The following is a 21,742-nucleotide window of genomic DNA, read 5'->3' on the forward strand; positions in this document are numbered from 1 at the left end:
AGTTGCATTTTAGGATGGCTATTCCATAGTGACACATAGAGATCCATCTTAATCTTACCTCTAAGTTGTCTTAAAATGGCACCTTGGTATCAGCTGCCTCCCAAAAGCTTTTCAACAGACAAAACTGAACCATGTGGATTGACAGCTAATTACACACATGCAGTACACAAGCAGTCTTATAAATTCCTGTCATAAAGAGCATCACTGTTCGCCTTGTCCCTAAATTGAATGCCCTATCTTAATACCAATGTAATTACCTTTATATAAATAATAAATCCCCATATATGCAATTCTCACCCCCACATCATCTTGCTAAATTGAAAGTAAAGCTGTAACATCCTATCCCAGGAGGCACCCTATAGTACTTCATGAATAATATGTTGACAGTGCTTCTCAAACTTTAATTTTTATGTGAATTATATAAGGGTCTTATGGAGATTCATAAGATCTGTTATAATGCAGATTCAGTGGGCCTGCGGTGGGCCCTAAAATTCCACATTTAGAGCTACATTGGTGATGCTAGTCTGGAGACTGCAATTTGGGGCTTTGTAACTAGCATCATCTCTGCGTAATGCTTTTTACAGGCTTCATGGCAGTAACTGCTTCTCCCAGAGAACTTCTACTATCGATGGTTTTCAGCACCTTAGTCTCTCAGCAGCAGACCCTACTATGGGCTTTTTCAGTCAGGTTCTTGATGTTTTTGCTCTGAAAATTTCCCTTGAGCAGATGGAGGCTCAGAGTAGCATAGCTGTTAAGAGATGAGGCACTGCCATTTAAATGCAAAGTGACCTTTGGCAATTTTATTAATTTGTATATAATAATAATTATAATATCATATAACTCCTAGGAGTATTATCAGGATCATTGAGATGATGTACATAAAATTCCAAATATGTAGCACTGAATACATATAAACTTCTTGTTATTGATATTGTTATTTGATTTTTGTATTATCTCATGGAGTTGATATCATATCTGCGCCTCAACACTGTTCTGAATTCTGAGGCACCTTGTCCAACTGACCTTAGCTTAGGGTGGGGTTTCATTCCCTCATGAGGCTATACAAAAGACTTACAGTAAATTTGAGAGATTTTATAATTTTCCAAGGGGGTGTTAATATACTTTGAGTTACTTAGGAAAAACACAATTCTTTAATTCGGGCAGAACCCATCATTCAAAGTACATGTTTGGCAGCTGCTAGGTGGTAGCTGGATGTTAAGTGGGAGAGACAAGTTAGCATGAGATAATTCTATTTCTTAGAATGTTTACCTGTGATTAAGTTGGCTTTTCCCCCTGTATTTAGCAACTAAAAAAGAACTTCAGGAATGGCTTAATTAATCCTTGAATCATGTCAATTTTACCCTTCACTGGATAGACACTAAGAATTTGTATTTAATAAAACTCTTTTTTCTCTTACATCACCAGCTGATTTCTGCAGGAGACCTACCTAACCCAGTAATTTGTATTCCCATTTAAAAATTATGTATAACTAACATCTAGGTGACACCTATTAATAGACATCTCCAGGTGCAGAAACAAAGAATTGTCTTTCCCTTTAGCCACAATGCACACTTTTGCCCTCACCATGGGCAACCTGAAGTTCACAGATTTGCTTATCTGTGTACTTCCTGAAGAACTTCCCCTTTATCCTGGGAGAGGAATATCGTATGGGATCTACAGCATTTTGGACAGCATAGTATTTTTGTTTTCTAAAATTCCATCACTTTTGGTCACAGCTGCCCCTGGTAAGTAAAATGGTCATTTTCCTAAATAAGCAATAAATTTCCAGAAACTCTGAGATATCCCACACCATCTAAATTAATAACCTACATCATAGTTCTTTTATTTCTAATACAAATGGAAGAAAGGAGTACTATTAAATAACAGACTTTAGAATTTAATCTGGGAGAGGTAAAACTGGTTTGATTCATAGAGTAATTAAGGCAATCCCAAAGCAAGTGGTTTAACTGTCACAAGTTCTCTCTCAGATTTTCTGGGCAACTGATGAAATACAGAGAACTGTCAACTCAATCACCGGTAAGCAGTCCAGCAAATCACTCACATGTAAGATAAAGGGCCTTTTATTCTGTCCTTACCTCCCAGGCAGATTTATACTCAAATCAGTCCAGCAAATGAACCCATGGAGAAGAATTTTACAGAGGTGGGACTGTGGTGTGACAGCCAAGAGAGGAGGCCTCGCCTACTCTTAATATGCAAATATGAACCTTTGCATTTGGATCCTTCCAAGAGTCCAGCATCCCATCTCATGTGGATGGCTGGGAAGACTGGAGGCTGCTGCTGGTGCAAAACTACTTTCATTGTATTTATTCAATTCTGAGTCACTAGCTGTAGCCAACTGACCTCCTCAAAGCTACTTAGAACATTTTATTTACTGAGGAAATTTTGGAGTCTTTTTAGAACAATAGGCAATGATAAGTGCCACATTTATCACAATTAGATACTCAACATATAAAAGAGAGTGTTTTTTTGAAACAAAATTATCTTAACTGAAATCGCCATTCATTATGCATTTTCCAATAATATAACTGACTGCACAGTTTTTTCACAGAAACATTACTGGGTCTTAGGATGTTTTGACCAGCATTTCTTTGTAAGTCCACCCTAAATATCAATATTCTCTCCCAGGGAGATATGATCCTAGTATCACTGAAAAAATGTCAGTCACGCCTGTGCCTATGTAGGTACACACACAGACTAGTTGACTTTTTGACGGATTTGTCTACTGTAAGGATTCGAAATGATCTTGCTGGTGCAGTTGTCAACATGGCCTATGAATCAAATGTTGTCAGGCTCAGTTGAAAAAGAGTATTCTTTCTTAGCATCCCTAACAGCTATCTTAATAAAGCTGCCAACTTTGCCAAATATAGCATGCTGGTTGCTGAGAGGTTAAAGTCCTATAAGGACTTATTTTACACATCTGGAAGCAATTAGAGAAATATCACATGGTATATTAATTGAATTTGCTCTTTTCTCATTTGATACTTGATAAATAAATTATAAGTATTTCCCGTGCTGCTTCTTCCCTCAACAAACAAAATTATGAGAAAGAAGTTTGTGATATCCCTGTAAGGGGTGAATGTACGTGTGTGTGTGTGCACTTAACACTTTGTAATTAAAGTTGTGCTTTCCTGAGTTCTTCCTATGTGAATTGTATGATTCACGTGTCTTCTCTTCTGAAAAGTATACACTCACACACACACACACACAAATATTTGCCTTAGGTGAGAATATTTTGTTTGATAAAGCAGTTTCTATCTAATCTGATAGCACACTGTTCAACGCTTGTTATCAGTTTTTCCCACTTCAATTTTCACTTGCTCATATGTTATCTTTTACATTTTCTTTAATTATTTCAAAACTGTTTTTCTTATTGACAAGATTAAAAGTCAATGGTAACAACTGTCTTCCACATTCTTTTGTATCCCCAAAGCATTTAAAAATGTGTTGAGCACAGAGGAATTATGAGCATAATAAATAATAAGTAAATGTGAATATATTTATTTAATGATCCTACATGTCATGGATGGTCATATGCTTCACCAAAGGTAACTACTTTTAATAGTATTTTGCATATTCTTTCAGAATACACACACACACCTCCTTGTAAAAAATTATCTAACATTTAATATACAGTTATGTGTCTTGATTTAAATAAACAGATAGTCTTCCTATGTCACTACATACATATCAACTTCATTTTATTTAATGGCTGCAGAGTATTATATTGCGTCAATGTACTATAACTTATTTAACCAGTTCACTGTCAATGGTCATTATTTCCAGGTATTTTTGCTATTACAAACAAAGCTATAATGAAAATCCTCCAACACGTATCATGGCATAATTTTGCAAGCGTATTTATAGAGACGATTCCTGTCCGTAGACGTGTGTGGCCATTTCTCAATTTGCCGAGTGCTGACTATTTGCCCTCCACAACATGACACTAATTTCAGCATTCGTGGTGCATCTGCGCTCCCCACAGTGCTCACTCTGTATTAACTGTAGCCTAGCTGTTAATGAAAATTGTCAGGAAATGTCTTTGAAGGTAATTGTGAATTGTTCAAATCAGGATTTGATAAAGAAACCCACAATGAAGGTTTTGTAACTCTGAGTCCAGGATCCCTGGAAACTGTGTGTCTATGTGGGCACTTTTATTTTTCCCTAGTGAAAAAGTCTATAGTTTTATCAGATTTTCAAAATAATTTATGACTCACTTCCACCTACACTCACAAAAGTCTACCTATTTCTAGAAAAAGTTTAAGAAATGCAATCATTCGCTTCATTTGTTTAAACTGGTTTAATCTAGTTGTGAAAGTAGTTAATTTTTATTTTTTATAAATTCTTTAATTTTTAGGAAAAAAGCATGCTCCAAATAAAAGAATGTGACACCACTCTGATCATTGTTTAAGTCTTGTCTAAATCTTGGAACATGCCTTACTGAAGCCAACAATACCTGAATCAAGACTGAGTCACCAGCTTTCTTCTCTCTTCCTCTATCCCTACACAGCCTCTCTTCACAACCACCCATTTCATCCCTCCAGCCTTTGTAGGCAATGCTGCTTTTGCTGTTTCCACCTACTCACTTGTTCTCATCAATAGTTATGTAAGCGTGTAAAGTGGACAGTCACCTCTGTTATATGACTTCAAGGTAATCCTGAATTAGTCATGATAGGTGAGCTTATGCTGTAGTAACAATAAGCCTAAAGTCTCAATTGTTAGAAAACACAACTCTTTCTTTCAGGCTGCTTGAGTTTCATGGCTCTTCTGTCCTAATATATGCCTTGTCACCTCTGTGGCAGCACAACAGACAGCATGGAGAATCAAATGCTAGCTCTACAGTTATAGCCTATTGGTTAAACTCATCATATGCCCCTGTCTGTCTGTAAAGGTACTGGGAAATTCAAGAAGCAAATGTAATATTTGAGAATAATTATGGCCTCTACCATAAACATTTATCCAAGAATTTTTAGTTATGATAACCTAATAGTTATGGTTGACATGTGTCAGATGCTGTTCTAATAGACTTGCATGTATTATCTCATTTAACCCTAATAGAAATCTTACCATAAATTTGAACATTGAGTCACAGAGACGTTACATCGCTTGCTCAAGATCCTCTACAGAGTAAAGTGGAAGATACAGGAATCAAAACCCAGTGGTGTGCCTCCAGAGCTCCTCATTTGACCCAATATCCACACTGCCTTTTTCATCTTTTCATGTATTCCACAAATACTTACCAAGAACCTGTGGTGTATGCAATACTGGAGTATATGATAATGATAGACCTGATCCTGGTCCTGGGGAGCTCACAGCCTTATGACGGTCACAGGTCAATGGCGGTGGGAAGGTATTCCAGGTTAAGATATAGGCATATGGAAAGGTAAAGAGATGTGAGAATGTGTGGTGGATTAGGAGAGACTGGAGTGTAGCGTATGAGAGGAGGAGTGAGAAGATATATGACTGGAAAGATAGGCAGGAGCCTAACTGTAAGAGCTACTGATGCCTGGAATTAGCCATTTGATGTAAATTATGAAATAGTAATCATCATTTTCTTTTTGCATTGCTATGTTAAAGTCAACTTCCTCTAGCGGACTAATCCCCCCTAGGAAAATCGTGTTGACTGCTTCTGCTGTGGTGGGTCCCCCTCCCATGTTAGCCTCCAGGCACCTTCCCTTAGGGAAACCCTTTCATAGTACTTCTCATGATTTTTGGAAACTCATCGTTCTCTTCCACTAGACATGATTGAAAGACACATGTGATCATGTTCGTCTTTGGATCGCCAGCAGGAAGGTCAAAGTACTAAGAAAGCATTTAGCTCTTTATTTTTACTCTCTCTATTCTCTTGAATATTAGAATATTTCCCAAAGCTTTGATTGCCTCAGTTCAACCATAAAATACTGTTTTATCAAAAAAAATTTCATTCTTGCTACTACAATTTGGTATTGTAGAAAATATTAAGGAGTAAAAATATGCAAAGTATAAGCTATTTCCCAATCATGAAAAGAAAGGTACTAAAGGTAAATAGAGCCCAAGAAAATGCATGCTGCCTGAAATACCTATCTCTCTGAATTTAGTAAGATTTTTTTATTCTTCATATATAAAGGAAAGCAGTCTTGTCCAGTTATAAATCAAATAAGTATTTTGTAAGAAAACTGAGAGGTCATAGGTACTTCTCTAAAAGATCATCTACTGGTATATCCTTAACCAATTTTCTCTATTACTACTCATCAATTCCTAAACTGAATACCTTACCCCTAATAATTGGTGTAAGGAGAAAAGGATAGATACTAGCATCTATTATGTTGGGAAATATCAATAAGATCTTAAATTAATTCAAGGTTGTAATTTGAATTTACTTAACTTGTCTATTGGCCAGAATGAGTGACTACATTCTCAGGTACTATGAAAAATACAATTTTAAATTGTTATCTTCTACCTTTCAGATTTAACTGAATTTTCTTCTCCAGTGTATTTGTTAAACTGTCAGAGACCTAAAAATAATTCTAGCACATTTTCTTCTGCTGCTTTCTTAACAGTTATTACTAAAAACACCCTGGGCATTTGAACTTTCAGTGGTCCTATGTTTTCCTCTATGGCCTTCGATGATAATGTCATGAAAATGAGTCCTGTATCATTTGTAGTCTGTGCCACTCTTTACTGAACTTCCCAGCTCTGGAGACATCTCTGTGGAACTGAAACCTGAATCGTATTTAGTCTGTTACCTCCAGCTGATTTTTGTGTGGACTTGACATATCCTGCCTTTTATATTGTGTTATTTTCCCTGTTTCTGTTGAACCGCTGAGAGGGAAAGTGGTTGCCCTGCAATTTTTTTTCTTTTTTTCAGGAGCATAAACATAACCACACTGTTGGCACCTCATCTCTCTGAGTCTCACTTCAGTTCATCTGACCAGTGTATTTATGCCTGACCTTCACTATTTTCCATTTGTATTCGTCTACCTTTATAATACCTAGTGAAGACATTCCAATCTGTGTTACCCGCTAAGGGCTTCCAAGAAGAGTCATAAGTGATAAAATACTGCAAACGTAGGCATGACTTGGTTTACGGATACATTTCTTTACCTGTAAGATGCTACCTAGAGAATCTTAGCACTGAAAGGGCTAGCAAACGTGTGAAAACAACAGTCACATTTTACGGGTAAATGAACGACAGCCTGGAGAGTCTGGATGATTTATAGAGTCACACAGTGATTCAAGGCAGAGTGTGAACAAGACAGGGAGCCAGTCACTTCCGCCTCCACACCATACAGCTTCCTTCTTCTGGAATTGCCTCTAGTGTATGTTTGACTTTGAGGATGACCAAGATTCATATTCATGTGTGTGGGAATCCAAAACAAGACAAGAGGCGACCCATTGCCCCATATATAAGCTGAAAAGAAGTTAGATATTCCTTTCCCCTCAGGTCCTGTATGACCTGAGCATGACCAGTCAATGACCCTGCCTGATTCTTGAGGGAATGAAGCAAAAGGAAAGGTCGATGAGAATGTTGATAGCCCTTGCAGTGGAGTGGAGAGTCCAGAGACGTGCTGACCAAATTTCAGAGTACTGGAGTCCAGCAGCAAAAGGATAATTAAAGGTGATGACAGATGCAGAAGTGGCAACCAGCCATTGGCCATGTCTGGGGTGTCTTGGCTCTGTCTTTCTTGGCTCTTGCCGTAGCTTGTATCTGGCCTTCCTGTAAGTTCTGTGAGATATCCCCTGAAATTCCAACACACTCATTTTCTATTTACTTCAACCAGAGTCCATTTTGCTATTTGTGACTAACAGAGTAGCCATAATAGACCCCTAGGAAGGCCTCTGCTAATTTCCTTGGCACAAAGGCAGTTTCTCTTCCCTTTTGTCTGTAGTCAGATCTTGCTTTTTGTTTTTATTCAGATTAAATCCCCCATATATTTCACAGCATCTGATACTATAGAAGCATTAAAACAGCAACTGTAGAAGGATGAGTGAAAGGATTAAAAAGGGAGGAGGGAAAGACAGGGTGAGAGAGGGAGAAGGAAGGAAGGAAGTTGGAAGAAGGATCTTCCATATTTTCCCATTTCTGAATCAGCAGTTCTGATCCAGTAGTTCCTGATTATTTTAGGATCACATCTTATCCTTTATCCTTTTATTATCTTTAATCTCTTGCTTCGTTGGTCCCTTCCATATAAATTTTGCACACATTCAGTTCTTTTCTATTCTCAAAAACCAACAAAGGCTTCTATAGCTTGTCTTCTCTTAAATGCCCATTTATTTTATATTCTCATTTTAAGTACCAAGTCTTGAAATATTAATCAATATTTCTGACATAACCGTTAATTCTCTACAAACTGTCTTGTATCCCTACTATCCATCCATTCTTTCACTTACTCAATATGTATTTATTGGGTACTTACTATGCTTCAGACATTGTTCTAGACACTGGGGATGCAATAGCACTGCTTTTTTATAGGTTACCCTGGGTGGAGATAATAATTAAGGAAAAGAAAGAATACTAATAATAAACAATAAAGTACAATGACTATACAGAGAAATAAAACTGGGTGGCCATTCCTGACCGAGTGGTCAGAAAAGGTCTATTCATAATTTCTGTGTGGCGTACAATGAGTGATGGGGAAGTGCCTTATGGGGAGTTGTTTGTGGAAACCATGAGAGTATGTGTAAGGCTATTGGAGTCATCCATGCAAGATATTGTGGGTTTTTTGGACAAGGAGGATTGTATTTGGGATGGTGAGTAGTAAAGGAATTTAGAATACATTTCAGATATAAAAGCCTCAGGACTTAATGTGAGATCTATCAGGTGACATAAAGTGGGAAGGAGTACAATCAAAATTATTCCTGGACTTTTGGCTTGAGGAACTGGGTGGATATTGGCTGGATGTTAACTAAGACAATGGAGACTCAGGGAGGCAAAGATTGTGGGTGGCAGATGGAGCACAAAAAAATTAAAATTCTGTTTTGGATATAAACTTGAGATGCTTATTAGCCATCCAACTAGTTCTAGCAATTTAGTAATTTGGTAATTTTATGTTATAGATGCAGTTTAGAAGTCATCAGCACATAAATGGCATTCTAAACCCAAAGTACTAGACAATATTGTCTAAGGATAAAGAGTAAACAGATACGTAAAAGAGGCCAAGACCAAATCCTGGGTACATTCCTACATTTATATTTCAATTTTGAGGAGGTAGGGCCCATAAAGAAGACTGAGGAAGAGCCGCTGGTGAGGCAGGAGAAATAAGTAGAAAAGTGTGGGATCACAGCAGCCAAGAGAATAAAAATAGTCAACTGTGTTGAAGGCCGATGAAAAGTTCAAATAACAGAGGACAGAAAAGTAGCCATTGAATCTGGCAACACCCAGACTATTGGTAGCCTTTATTAGCACATGCATTAATGGCCTTCATTAGTATGCTCCCAGTGGAGTGGTGCAGAGGAAAGCCTAATTGGAGTGGGTTGAGGAGAGATTAATAGATAAATAAGTAGGAGTAACAACTACAGTCAACTCTTTCAAGATGTGTTTGTCTGTGAAGAGAAAATAAAATAGGGCAGTAACCACAGGGAGCTGTGTCACTGTTAATGCGCCCCCTTAGAGTAGAGCTTTGTTGTCCTCCTAACTAAGCCTTCTATTTAAGCCTATCTAAGCTGCCTTCTATTATCATTTCATTGTCGGTGCTCACCAATATTTTATATTTGCAGACTCTTCATGAATGATTTTATTTATTTTGATCATCTTGACAAATTCATACACTTAATTCCAGCTGCCTCCTTTCATCTAAACACAAAAGTCTCACAGGCCTCTCACATATAACAACCTGTGTGAAGGCAGCCTCACACTGGCTTTCTCTTTTGTGTGGTCCATATCCTGCCCACAGGAAACACTCAAATACTTTGTCCTCACAAAGCCTGGAAGCGGAATGATGGCTCATTCCCAACTCAGCAACTTCTCCTTTGTCCTGTTGGTTACAGCTAGTCAGCTTCTCTCTCAGGTTTATCTATAATATATTATCTCTTATCAGCTTATATTATATATTATATATAATAATATATCATCAGCCTATCTCTCAGGTTTATATATAATATATTATCTCTTATCAGCTTATGTTATATATTATGTATGATATATCATCAGCTTATCTCTCAGGTTTATATAATATACATATAATATATTATATATAATATTATATATATAATAGAACAAGACAAGTCTACTGGATCTACCACCTCCACCTTCAGGAGTCACCTGTCAAATTCTCCAAGTGGTCCCAGTGAAGCAGCACTCAGCAGTCCTGAGATGAGGAGCTGGAACTCTCCACATACAGCATATTTCTCTCCTTAATGGTAGGGATGAGGGGTAGGGGTAGGGGCTATAACACATTTCAAAAATCGTCCTCGAAAATGCTCTTTGCCAGCAATCTCTGGAGCTTTTATACCTAAGATGTGGGGAAGGTGTTCAAAACTCATGACATCTCTTTTAGCTAAAGCCTTAGAAAATGTGTGATTTGGGCACTTTTTTGGGTGGTTTTCTCTATTGTATCTCGGTACCTCAACGAATATTTGCCTTTAACATTCTCCATGTCTTGTTTTAGAAAGCCAAATTTCTCATTTCTCTGGAGTCCTGGACCTTCTCTGAATCTTTTAGTGCTTTCTGAGTGACGAGCAGCAGAAGCTGAGAGATGAGGCTGGCTAGCACATAACCCACAAGAGGAAACTCGATTCAATTAGGACTCTCCCTCCTGTCTTTGCTCCCATATCTGATCAGTTACCAAAGTTGAACATTCTTCCTGGATTATAGTTCCAAAATCTACCCTATCCTCTTTCATCCAATCACTGCTGCCCTTCTTCAGGTCTTCAGCTGGATCGCTGAGATCCTCTTGACCCCTTCTTCCAGTCCCAACCCTCCAAGCCATTCCAATTCGTTTCAAAATCACCTATCTGGGCCTATGTCTCCATTGCTTAAAAATCCTTCAATGACCTCCCATTGCCTGCTATAAAAACTCTAAACTCCTTCCCAAATTGGTCTCTAATTCCTTCTCCAGAATTATCTTCTGCCAGCTCTTTCTCATAAATACTAATCTCTAGCAATATTGAACTGTGATCTGCACGTAGGGGTGACAGCAGGGCACTTCTTATCTAGTTGGAAATAAAGGAAATGAAATTATCCTCTCATAGTTAAACTAGGAAATCATATCACAATGAAAAAGAGCAGAGATAGGCAAATTTACCTTAAAGAGAGAGCATGATCTCTACTATTGTGGGCTTCTCATGCTAGCAGACCAGCAGAGGAAGAACAGGATTATTGGCAGAGGTAATTGAGCCTGATTCTCATGAAGAGGTAGACTTGCTGCTACATAAGGGAGGCTGTGTGGAGTATAGAACCCAGGGAATGATTATCTGCGGAGGCCCTTGGTGCTTTTATGATACCCATCACTGGCCAGTTGCAGCAACAGCTCACCAAGGGCATGCTAATCAAGGTCCCAGACTCCCCAGGGATTAAGATCTAAGGACTAGTGGAAAATGAGAGGAACTTACAATGATGGATAAAGAAGGAAGAAGATATCAATATGTTCAATCCGCTGCAATATCTTCAATCAATATCAATTCCTCAGCTGCAGGTATAATATCTTCCTCTACTACAGTTCCTTCTGTAAGTCTTTCTTTCTTTTTCTTTTCTTTTCTTTTCTTTTTTTTTTCCAGAAATTGTGAGTGACTGCCAACTTAAAGCACTACTGACAGGACAGATTGAATTTAAGGTGGGTCAAAATTGGATCAGAAGTGGTGCAAGGAGTTTATTTTCTCTGTCTTCAGTGTTTCAGCCATCAGCACTATCCCAAGGATCATAGAGTGTCTGATTAATGGCATTTGATCTTACACAATGTTGCTTTGGACCAAGGAACCTACTTTATGTTGGAGGCAGGGTGTGACAATGGATACATGACCAGAGAATCCACTGGTCCTACCATATGTCCCAGAAGCTTTCAGCCTAGAAGGACATTGGAATGTCCCCTTAAAAGGACAGTTGAGAGCCAGCCCTAGTGGCCTAGTGGTTAAGTTTGGTGCTGTCTGCTTCAGTGGCATGGGTTTGGTTCCTGGGCATGGACCTGCACCACTTGTCTGTCAGTGGCCATGCTGTGGTGGGAGCTCACATACAAAAAATGGAAGATTAGCAGCAGATGTTAGCTCAGGGCAAATCTTCTTCAGCAAAAACACACACACACACACACACACACACAAAAAGGTACAACTGAGGTGCTAGCTTGAGGATTGGATGTGATCAGTCAAAATGCAGTATATGCTTTGAACCAACCATGATTAGGAGGTGTTGTGTTCCTTATACCTAGAAGACATGGGTTTGGAAACAAAGACTAGATGTAGAGGAGATCTCACTACCCCTCCTAATGATTCTCTTGGAGAATTTGAGCTTCCTTTCCCACAACTTCAGTTGTTACCAGAATAGAGGTTCAGTGATGGAACCAGGGAACGTAGCAAATGTTTCTCGGTACTTAAACCTGAGACTGCAGTCTGTTCTGAACCACTTCCCTCCAGTGTTCCCATCCCAGATCTCAGGGCCCTGAGTTTAGCAAAGAAACGAGCAAGGCCCCTGAATTCAGATGTGTTTGAAAATCCACTAATATCACAATTAGTGAGATTGGTTAAAAAGATAAGAATCTCTTTAAACGGTGCCCAAAGACTCTCTGGCTTTCACTCTGTGGCTTGAGTTGGTAGTTGACTTATCTGAGTCTATCATTTGTTTTTCTTTCAGTATTTCAACGATACTTGGCAATAACCGTCTGCCTCCACAAACCTTACAATTGCCATTACTGCAATATTTCTCAATTACTAGAGATGTTATGTAAGCAATACATCTCCTTCTTCTTATATGTCAACACAGTTCAGCATGGGGGAGCTTCTTAATGATTGTGTATAGGTCTCCACCCCAGATCAGAACTGGCAAACCCCAGGGCCATGGAAGCAGAGCCCACAATCTTAACCACTCGGCCCTGGGGCCAGCCCCCAGGAGTTTTTAAACACCAACACCTGAGCGTATTGGCTAAGCAATGAACCCAGGAAGCAATGATTCCCCAGCCTTTTCGACCTGCTGTACTCACTGGCAAAGTAGGCTTCAGGGACAAAAGAGTCCTCCAACAAAGAAAAGCAGGTGCTGGCAGCTGGCACTCTTTCAGTAAATAGGGCAGTGGGCATAGGCAGGCCCAAGAGTATCTGCTACTAGAGTTGAAGCCTGGAAATTTTGAAGTTTTCAAGACATCTGCTTCTTATCAATCAGCTCCCCTTCCAATAAACTCACGACTTTCACAAACTCTTTGTTTCCTATTCCAAAAAATCTATTGGAATTTTCCCGATGCTTTCGCCAAATTAACTGTTAATTAATTTTATACACAGCATGTGTCAGAATGTCCTCCTCTGATTCCAGTCTGCACAACTATTCATCATTCCAGAGAGTTTAGGCTTTCCCTCTTCTCTAAAACGTTATCTGTTTCCCTGGGTGTCTCCGTTAATAAGTCACTCCTGCTTTTCTACTTTGATATAACTTCATGCTTCTTTCCATCATGGTTGTCATCACACTGCGTGGTAACCCAGTGTGTATTCCCAGCTGAGGGTTTTCATGTCCTTACTCATTACAGGTTAGTCTACTGTCCAGTATATACTGACAGTTACACTGTGAATTAAAGAAATTAAAGAAATCCACTAACCTGAAGAAGTATTTTCTCTTTGGCTTAGGTATCTTAATGAAAAGATGGGAAGATAAGTATGAGCAAGGAGCCAGCAAAAGTTAATTTCATTAGAAGCTAATTCGTAAGACATCATCATATATTATAGACGCTTTTTTAGAAGGGTACATAAAACCAAATTACAACAAAATACACAGAAGTGGTTTATTAAGAGGAAAACCCACAAGCAAACAGAGTTCAGACCAAAAATACTTGTGGGTTTGATCTTTGAATCAAGATTTAATTAAGTTACTGGATAGTAACTGTTACTCCTTCACCTCTCCTCCCATGCTCTACAGCCCTTATTTTCTTCTTTCATTTTATTTTTCTCTTTAGGTCTTGTAATGGAAGCATCTGAGCAGCAACCGGAATCTAAGTCCCATCAAGATCGGAGAGTTTATATTTTTGTTTTGTTTATTACTGAATTTCTCAGTGCTGAGAAAAATCACCTGACTCATGGTAGGAAATCAAATACTTATTAAAAGAGAGAATAAATTTCACATTGTAAGCAATATTCATGGGCTGTATTACTTTCATTCAAAAAAAATTGAGAGAAAAGAAACATAAAAATTAAAAGGTTAAAAATGGTGTTGCTATAGACAACATAATTTGTGCGTTCAAGGTAATTTGAGTTCTTTTAAAATTAAAATATACATTAGTTCAACTTTTAAAGTCCAAACTAATACTTTAGAAAGTTCTTTTTGGGAGGAATTTCTTAAAGCAATAAGAAAATTTATTTGGGAACATTTGTACTATGAAATATAATAAAGAATCACCACACACACACACACACACACATGCACATAATAAAATTAGAACTCTTATATAGCATCTATTGAATTTTTCATTTACTACAGAATTATTGAAATCTTTAACCAAAAGTGACTAAGGGAAATGTATGTTCTCTTTTGTTTTCTCCCTCAGCTATGCACCATATTGTTATATATACCATTTAATCTATAACAAGGTGGCTTTCTTGGGCTGGAACTTTCCGTTTATTCTTAGAATTATCAGTCTGCTATCTCTCATTGCTCAAAGAGCATATTTAAATTGTAATCTTCATCAATCATATGTTTGTTACTCTATCTCTGTTACTAATTTATTACCAATTAATTGATGTGTTGTAGGGAGGATGACTATTCTCCTACCCTTTAGGTCTTTCTGGCTAGTCTAAGAATTAAATTGACATGAGACAGAATAATAGGAGAATATCAAACAAAGTTTAATAATATGTGTCCATGGGAGAAACCCAGGAAAACTGAGTAACTCAGCAGGATGGCCAAAGCTGCCACCTTAAATACCATCTTCGGGTAAAGACAAAGGAAGAGGTTGGGGGTAGTCATTTAGGACTTCAAAGGGGAGGAAGGTAATTTACATGGAGGTGGAAATGCAAATATTTGATAAACAAGTGTTTACCAGGCCATCTATAGACTGTGTGACCTGAGAGAACTTTGATAAAAATAGGCTTGCTAGTGCTTTTCTTTCTATCACATCTAGTTTCCATTATACCATAGTTATCTTATGGTTTTAGCTCCCTCTTGGAACAGGACTTCTATCTTAAATTTCTTTTAGGAAGTTAGGGGGAAGGTCAAAGTTTTTTCTGGAATCTTTTATCTTTAAAAATAATCAAACCAAAGAGACACATTTTGGGGTGGCCAATTCTGATCCCCCCACACAATACTATACTTTTTTTAAAAAGCCATGATTCTTCAAAAAGGAAAGACAGCTTTAGTGCAGGCACCTATCAGAGGAGAAGAATCTCCAGCTGTGGTCTGTGAATGCCATCCCCGACCAACTTGCTTCTGCTCTGAGCAGCAGCAGTGGACGGGGAACATAGGCTTCCTGGCTTATGACAATAAGTGATTTCTAAGTCTGAATCCCCATGAAGTTATTGCTCCTGTAATGTTTCCTGCGTCACACTGAGAATTGCAGCCCTCTGTGTTGGATCCCAAGGTTTTGTAATTAATCTGAAGCTAAGGATTCCATAATTGCTGCCTCATCACTTAGTTGGAAAATAGTAAGGCAAGTTTTCCTTCCAGCCTTATATCCCTTTTATGAACGAAGGGACTTGTTGTCTCCTGTTTGGTAACATGATAAGTTTTGAAGTAAATTCCACAACCTGAACAAGAGTAAAAAGTCTGGAAGAGGCTTCTGAATTTGTCTTTTAGAAGGACAGGAACTATTAGACTTTGGAGAAAATAAATAGCAGCTATAGAATGTATGGAGGACTCCAGGTTGGATTAGAGGTGTCAGAAATAACTAAGGTGTTCATTTAAGGGTGACTAAAGGAAAATAAAAGGATTTGAGTTGTTTGTCTTAGCTGAAAGCACTTTAAATGGAGAAAGGCAACTTCAGCACTTATTTATAAGCTTAGGTAAAGAATTAAATTGAATTTCATTGGCTTCTGTGATAGCTCTTTCCATGGATTTAGCCTATATTTTATTGGATTTCATTCTAAGACCATCTTTTGACCAAATGAGCTTTTCCAGAATAAAATATTTCAAAGTAGCGTCAGCCCTACCTTTCTCTAAAAGATGTTTATTCGTGCTCACTACCATAATGAATAGATAGATTTTTCATCTACTCTCTGGGAACAGAGTTACTTAGTTACATAAAAATAATAATTTTATTTATTGAATGTCCATGTGCTATGCACTGTAGAAGCATTATATTATTTAATCTTCACAAACATTTGGGAAAGAGGTAATATTTTCTGCAGTGCATGGATGCGGGTCAGAAAGGTTAAGCAACTTGCCAGTGAATAGAAAACTTGTTGGCAAAGCTGATGCTTCAAGGTAAGACTGTTTGATTAGTGGTGATTAGCACTCATGAGTAAGACTTGACCAGACACATACATCAGAATTGCATGAAAGGCTTTCTCAAATGCAAAGTGCAAGCTGCACCACAGACTTAGGACCAGGACATTGATAAGGCTGCTTATGTAGCTAAATCTTCTGCTCTAGGGGAGGAATACAAACCTCATCCCTCCAACATCCCTGCTCACAAATAGAGCTGAAGGAACATCGCGGTCCGTGCGTACTTACACAGGATATGTGACAGGACCTCTGGCTAGAGTTCTACTTGTCTCATCACTGTTCAGTCCTAATGAATTTAAATTAGGGAACTATTTCCCTTACCACTGAGGAGTGGGCAGGGCCAAAGGGCTGGAGCCAAGTTTAGTTTACTCTATCCAGGAAGGGAAGCAACAAGTCTAGGCAGAAGGGGAGTCCCAAAAAAGATTGGAAAAGTCATTTTCTTGAATAAAGTTATGGAAAATTAGAAAAAGTTAGACTGGTCTTTCTTCCTGGAATCATTGCTCCTAATTAAAGTGGCCCAGGATGGCTTGAATAGCATGGTCCAGGATGGTCATTGGTGCCCTGAGCAGTGGAGAGAGAACACAGTTACAAGACGGTACTGAATCATCACAGGGGACAGCCAGGCAGTTGAAACCTCCCAGGGCTGTATTGCAAATAGCAAAAATGGTATGAAAAACTACTGAAGCAAAAGCAGTGAGTCATCTCTGGTAGCTTTTTCCAGAGAAAACAATTCCATCTAGGAGCTATTTATGCATTTATTCATTTATTAAACAAACATTTACTGAGTATCTTCTCTGTGCTTGTACCAGTTCCCCAGGATGCAAAGCTGATTAGTCGGCCTAGTTTTCAGAGGGAAAAAGGCCTTCAAACAAATGAGTGTGGCCAGCTTTTGAATTGCTGATAATTTATCTTGTATGTTCTTTTTTGTTTTTTAGAGAGAAGCTCTCTGCCTCTTCCTGTAGGTGGGAAATGGATCAGGAAGTAATAAAATAATGCCTACTCCCATCCAGGATGGGAGGAAAATCTTTCTGCTTCTCACAACTGGGTGATTAAGGTTTTGTGCTCTAAGAGCTCAGGTGTCTTTATGATGGTTGATCAAGCATTTTTGGATGAATCATGAAGCCCAGTTAAGAGAAAGGAAGGGAAGGAACAGAATTATCAAAGAAAGGTGGCCTTTTTCCACTTATTCTAATAATATACGAGGAAGAAGTGACAGGGAAAAGAAATTTGAGTCCTAGAGTTTAAATGCTTGGGTTCCGTTCCTATGAAAGCTCAGACAGTCTGGGAACGGGCCCAGAAGAGCTTGTCCAGAGGATGAATTACTCTTAATGATTGGGCCAAGGTAAATCATATTTTCAACTCTATGTCTGGAGTGGTAAGAAACCATGACTGTCAGTACGGTCAGACCATGACTAGAATAGGGAGAAGAGGAATGGTTCCTCAAAGAAAGATCTCTAGGACAGATATGGGTGCTGGTTAAATTGGTGTTAGCTGGACAGTCAACCCAATTTGGGTCTACTACATCTCTTGTCAAGATATAAGTTATCTGTCCATTCATAAAAATATAGAAAATGGGGCCAGCCTAGTGGTTAAGTTTGGCACACTCCGCTTTGACTGCCCAGGTTTGGTTCTCGGGCACAGACCTACACGCTCATCAGTGGCCATGGTGTGGTGGTGGCTCACATACAAAAAGAGGAAGATTGGCAACAGATGTGAGCTCAGGGAAAATCTTTCTCAGAAATATATATATATATATATATATATATATATAAAAGGTATTAGTCCTTTATAAGAGCTCAATAAATATTAATAAAATTAATGTAAATTGAGACTAAAATCTTTTAAGTATATGCGATATGTCCATTTTTAAACCTGAAAATTTTGATTTTAAAGGAAATTATTTTTAAAAAGCATATTAAAAGCAGATGTGAAATATTCAATCAATGCTGTTAGAACAACTAGGTAGCCTTCTGGAAAAAAGCAAAAGTAAAGTTTTTTCAAAACTAGCAGCAGGAGAAAATAGATCAAAAATATAAGTCTTGAAATCATAAAAATACTAAATAATCCATGGAAGTGTAAAAAAATTATATTGATAAATATTTTTCCTAAATATGAAATAATACCACAAATACAAAAAAATAACATAAAATATTGGTAAATTTACAACATAAATTAAAAAAACAAATCTGCCACGACAAAGCCTCCAAAAGCAAAGCTAAAAGAAAAAGAATGTGTTTCTTTAGGAGATACAAAGCATGGACATATCAGTAAAAAAGTGTCCATCAGACCAGCAGAAAAGAACACAAGTAACAGAAGAAAGAAAGAAAGGAGGAAAAATAGGGAAGAAAATTCACAGAATAAGAAATACAAACAACTTTTAAACATGAAAAGATTCTCAACTTCATTCACCCCAAGAGATGTGAATTCAAACTAGGATTCTATTTATCTGTTATCAAGTAGATAAAGGTAACACTTAATAACACACTGTATTAGCAAACGTATGCAGAAACAGGACTTTCAGACATAGACTATAAATTGAAACGACCTCTATGGAGCCTAATTTGGAAATATCAGTCAAAATGTAAAATGCACACTCCCATTGAACGGTTAATTCTGTTTCTTACGATTTGTCCTATATACTAACGATATGTGTGAGAACTAACACTTCTGTAAGGATACTCACTGTATCCTATTTGGAATAGCAGAAGAAAGACGTCTCTGGCCTTTAATACAGGTGACGATGGTTTAATGATATAATGGGATATTATGCAGCTGTGAAAAAAGTTTTAAAAAACTAAGTTCTTTATGTACTGATATGGAATGACTTTACATTTTTTAAATAAAGAACAAGGTACATATGTTAGCCTCCTATTGCTGCTGCTGTAACAAGTGAACACAAACTTAGAGGCTTAAAACCACACCAAATTATTATTTTACAGTTCTGTAGGCCAGACAATGGGCATGGGTCTCACCCGGGTGTCTTAAGGTATTGTCAGGGTTATATTTCTTTCTGGAGGCCTAAGAGACAACCTCTCTGGGAAAGATTCTCCACTTTTAAGTATTCATATGATCAGGTTGTACCCATCTGGATAATCCAAAATAATCTCCCCATCTCAAGGTACATTCTTTTAATCATCTCTGTAAAGTCCCTTTTTCCATGTAAGGTAACGCAGTCACAGGTTCCAAGGACTAGAGATGGACATCTTTGGGCGCCATTATTCTGCTACCACAACACATATCCATGTGAATAGAATGCTAATGTTTCTTTAACAATGAGGAAATATATATATATATATATATATATATATATATATATATCTACGTATACCATATATGATATATATGATAAAAATAAAAGTGCTAGAATTACATCGAAAATCATTAACATTGGTTGCCCGAGGGGAAAAGAGACTACACAGAAGTGAGAGGGTGACTTTTCCTTGCGTTCTCTTTTGTACCTTTTGAATTTCGAATCATGTAAATTATCATCATACAAAACCTACTTGTTTTTAAAGGGTGAAATCGAGCCTCTTTAAAGAATATAAAAGGAAGATACTTGTAGATCGGTTTCTTTCCAGTCAGGGACTGTGAACCCTAATATTTGATGAATACTAAACGTAGCTTAGAAACCCTCCAAGGCCCTCATGGAGGACCCCATGGGGAGTGAACCGAGGAAAAAAGGCACTAGAATGTGGCCACCAATATGGGCAGGAGTAGCAGGGGTTGCCTCACCGATTTGTTCCTGCTGCTAAGATCTCCTTATACTTTTATGTCAGCAATTCCACAAGAGCCTGAAGAGAAAGTTGCATTAAGACCAGCAGCGGGGGAGAAATAAACAAGGCGGAGGGAGATTCTGCCCCTTTTATGAGCATTACCCCTTTCAGACCCTGGGTAGTGGATGCTCTAATCATGAAAAACAGACTGCAAGGGGCAGAGTTAGAAAAGTTGGTCCCTCTGTCAAGTTTTTAATCCTTTAAACTGTGGCCTGGAGAGACCCGGCTTTCTACAGGATGCTAAATAGCATTGATACAGTAGCAAAAGTTCTTCTTCCAGAGATTTAATTAGTTAAAATTGGCTGGAGATATTTGTAAAGTAAAGAATGTCCTTTCCGATCAATCGTTAAGAAAATGAGAAACAATTGGATAGAAAGTTAGGCAAAGATACCAACAGGCATCTATTTGAATTCCTATTCAAAGATGTGAAAACCTAAAGGGTGAAAAACACCTGAAAAGTTCAGCCACAATGTTAGTGAAAATTAAACACAAACCAAAGTAAAAAGAAACACTATTTCACACTTAATAGATTGGCAGTTTTTAGACTTTGGCAATGCTATGTGTTGACATGGATGTGAAGAACCTTTAATTTTGCGGTGCAATTTGGCAAAAAGTAGCAAAGGTGAGAAATCATCAGTTTCAGAAAGAATATCATCATGAGTTCATCTCTCAAACAATGATGATTAGAGAGAAAGCAGCCTGCAGAAAACTGCATACAGTCTGGTGCTTGTCTTAGTCAGCTCAGGCCGTTATAACAAACTGCCATACACTGAGTGGCATAATGCCAGGGACATTTAATTCTCACAGCTGTGGAGGCTGCGAAGTCCAAGATCAAGGGGCCAGCAAATTCAGTTCCTGGTGAGCGCCCCCTTCCTGACTGGCAGACAGCACCTTCTGTCCCCACATGGTGAAGAAAGAAAAGGAGAAAGAAGCTTTCTGCTGTCACTGCTTATTAGGACACCAATCCCATTGTGATGGCCTCTCCCTCACGACCTCATCTAAACTGAACTACCTCCAAAAGGCCCCATCTGTAAATACCATTACGTTGAGAATTAGAGCTTCAACATATGAATTGGGGGCAAGGGAGACACAATTCACACTACAGTAGTGCCCTATATATTAAATTCAAAATTCTGAAAAATCCATATTATTAACCTTCTCAGGAAAAGTGTGAACACGTGCACGGGAATGCTGAACACCAAAGTCAGAATAGCTATTCCTCTTGGACACTGGGGCATGGTAGACGGGAGAGGAGAAAGAGACCAGTAAGAGACACATGGGAAACTCAAAACTATTTAAAATGTCTTATTTTTTAGGTTTAGTAGTTGTTCTGAGTATTTATCATATTCTTCATATCTTTTTGTGCATCTAAAATATTTTAAAAACACAAAGCCTTCTGTTATTATGT

Source organism: Equus caballus, chromosome 4, assembly GCF_041296265.1.
Source record: "Equus caballus isolate H_3958 breed thoroughbred chromosome 4, TB-T2T, whole genome shotgun sequence".
Taxonomy (NCBI): domain Eukaryota; kingdom Metazoa; phylum Chordata; class Mammalia; order Perissodactyla; family Equidae; genus Equus; species Equus caballus.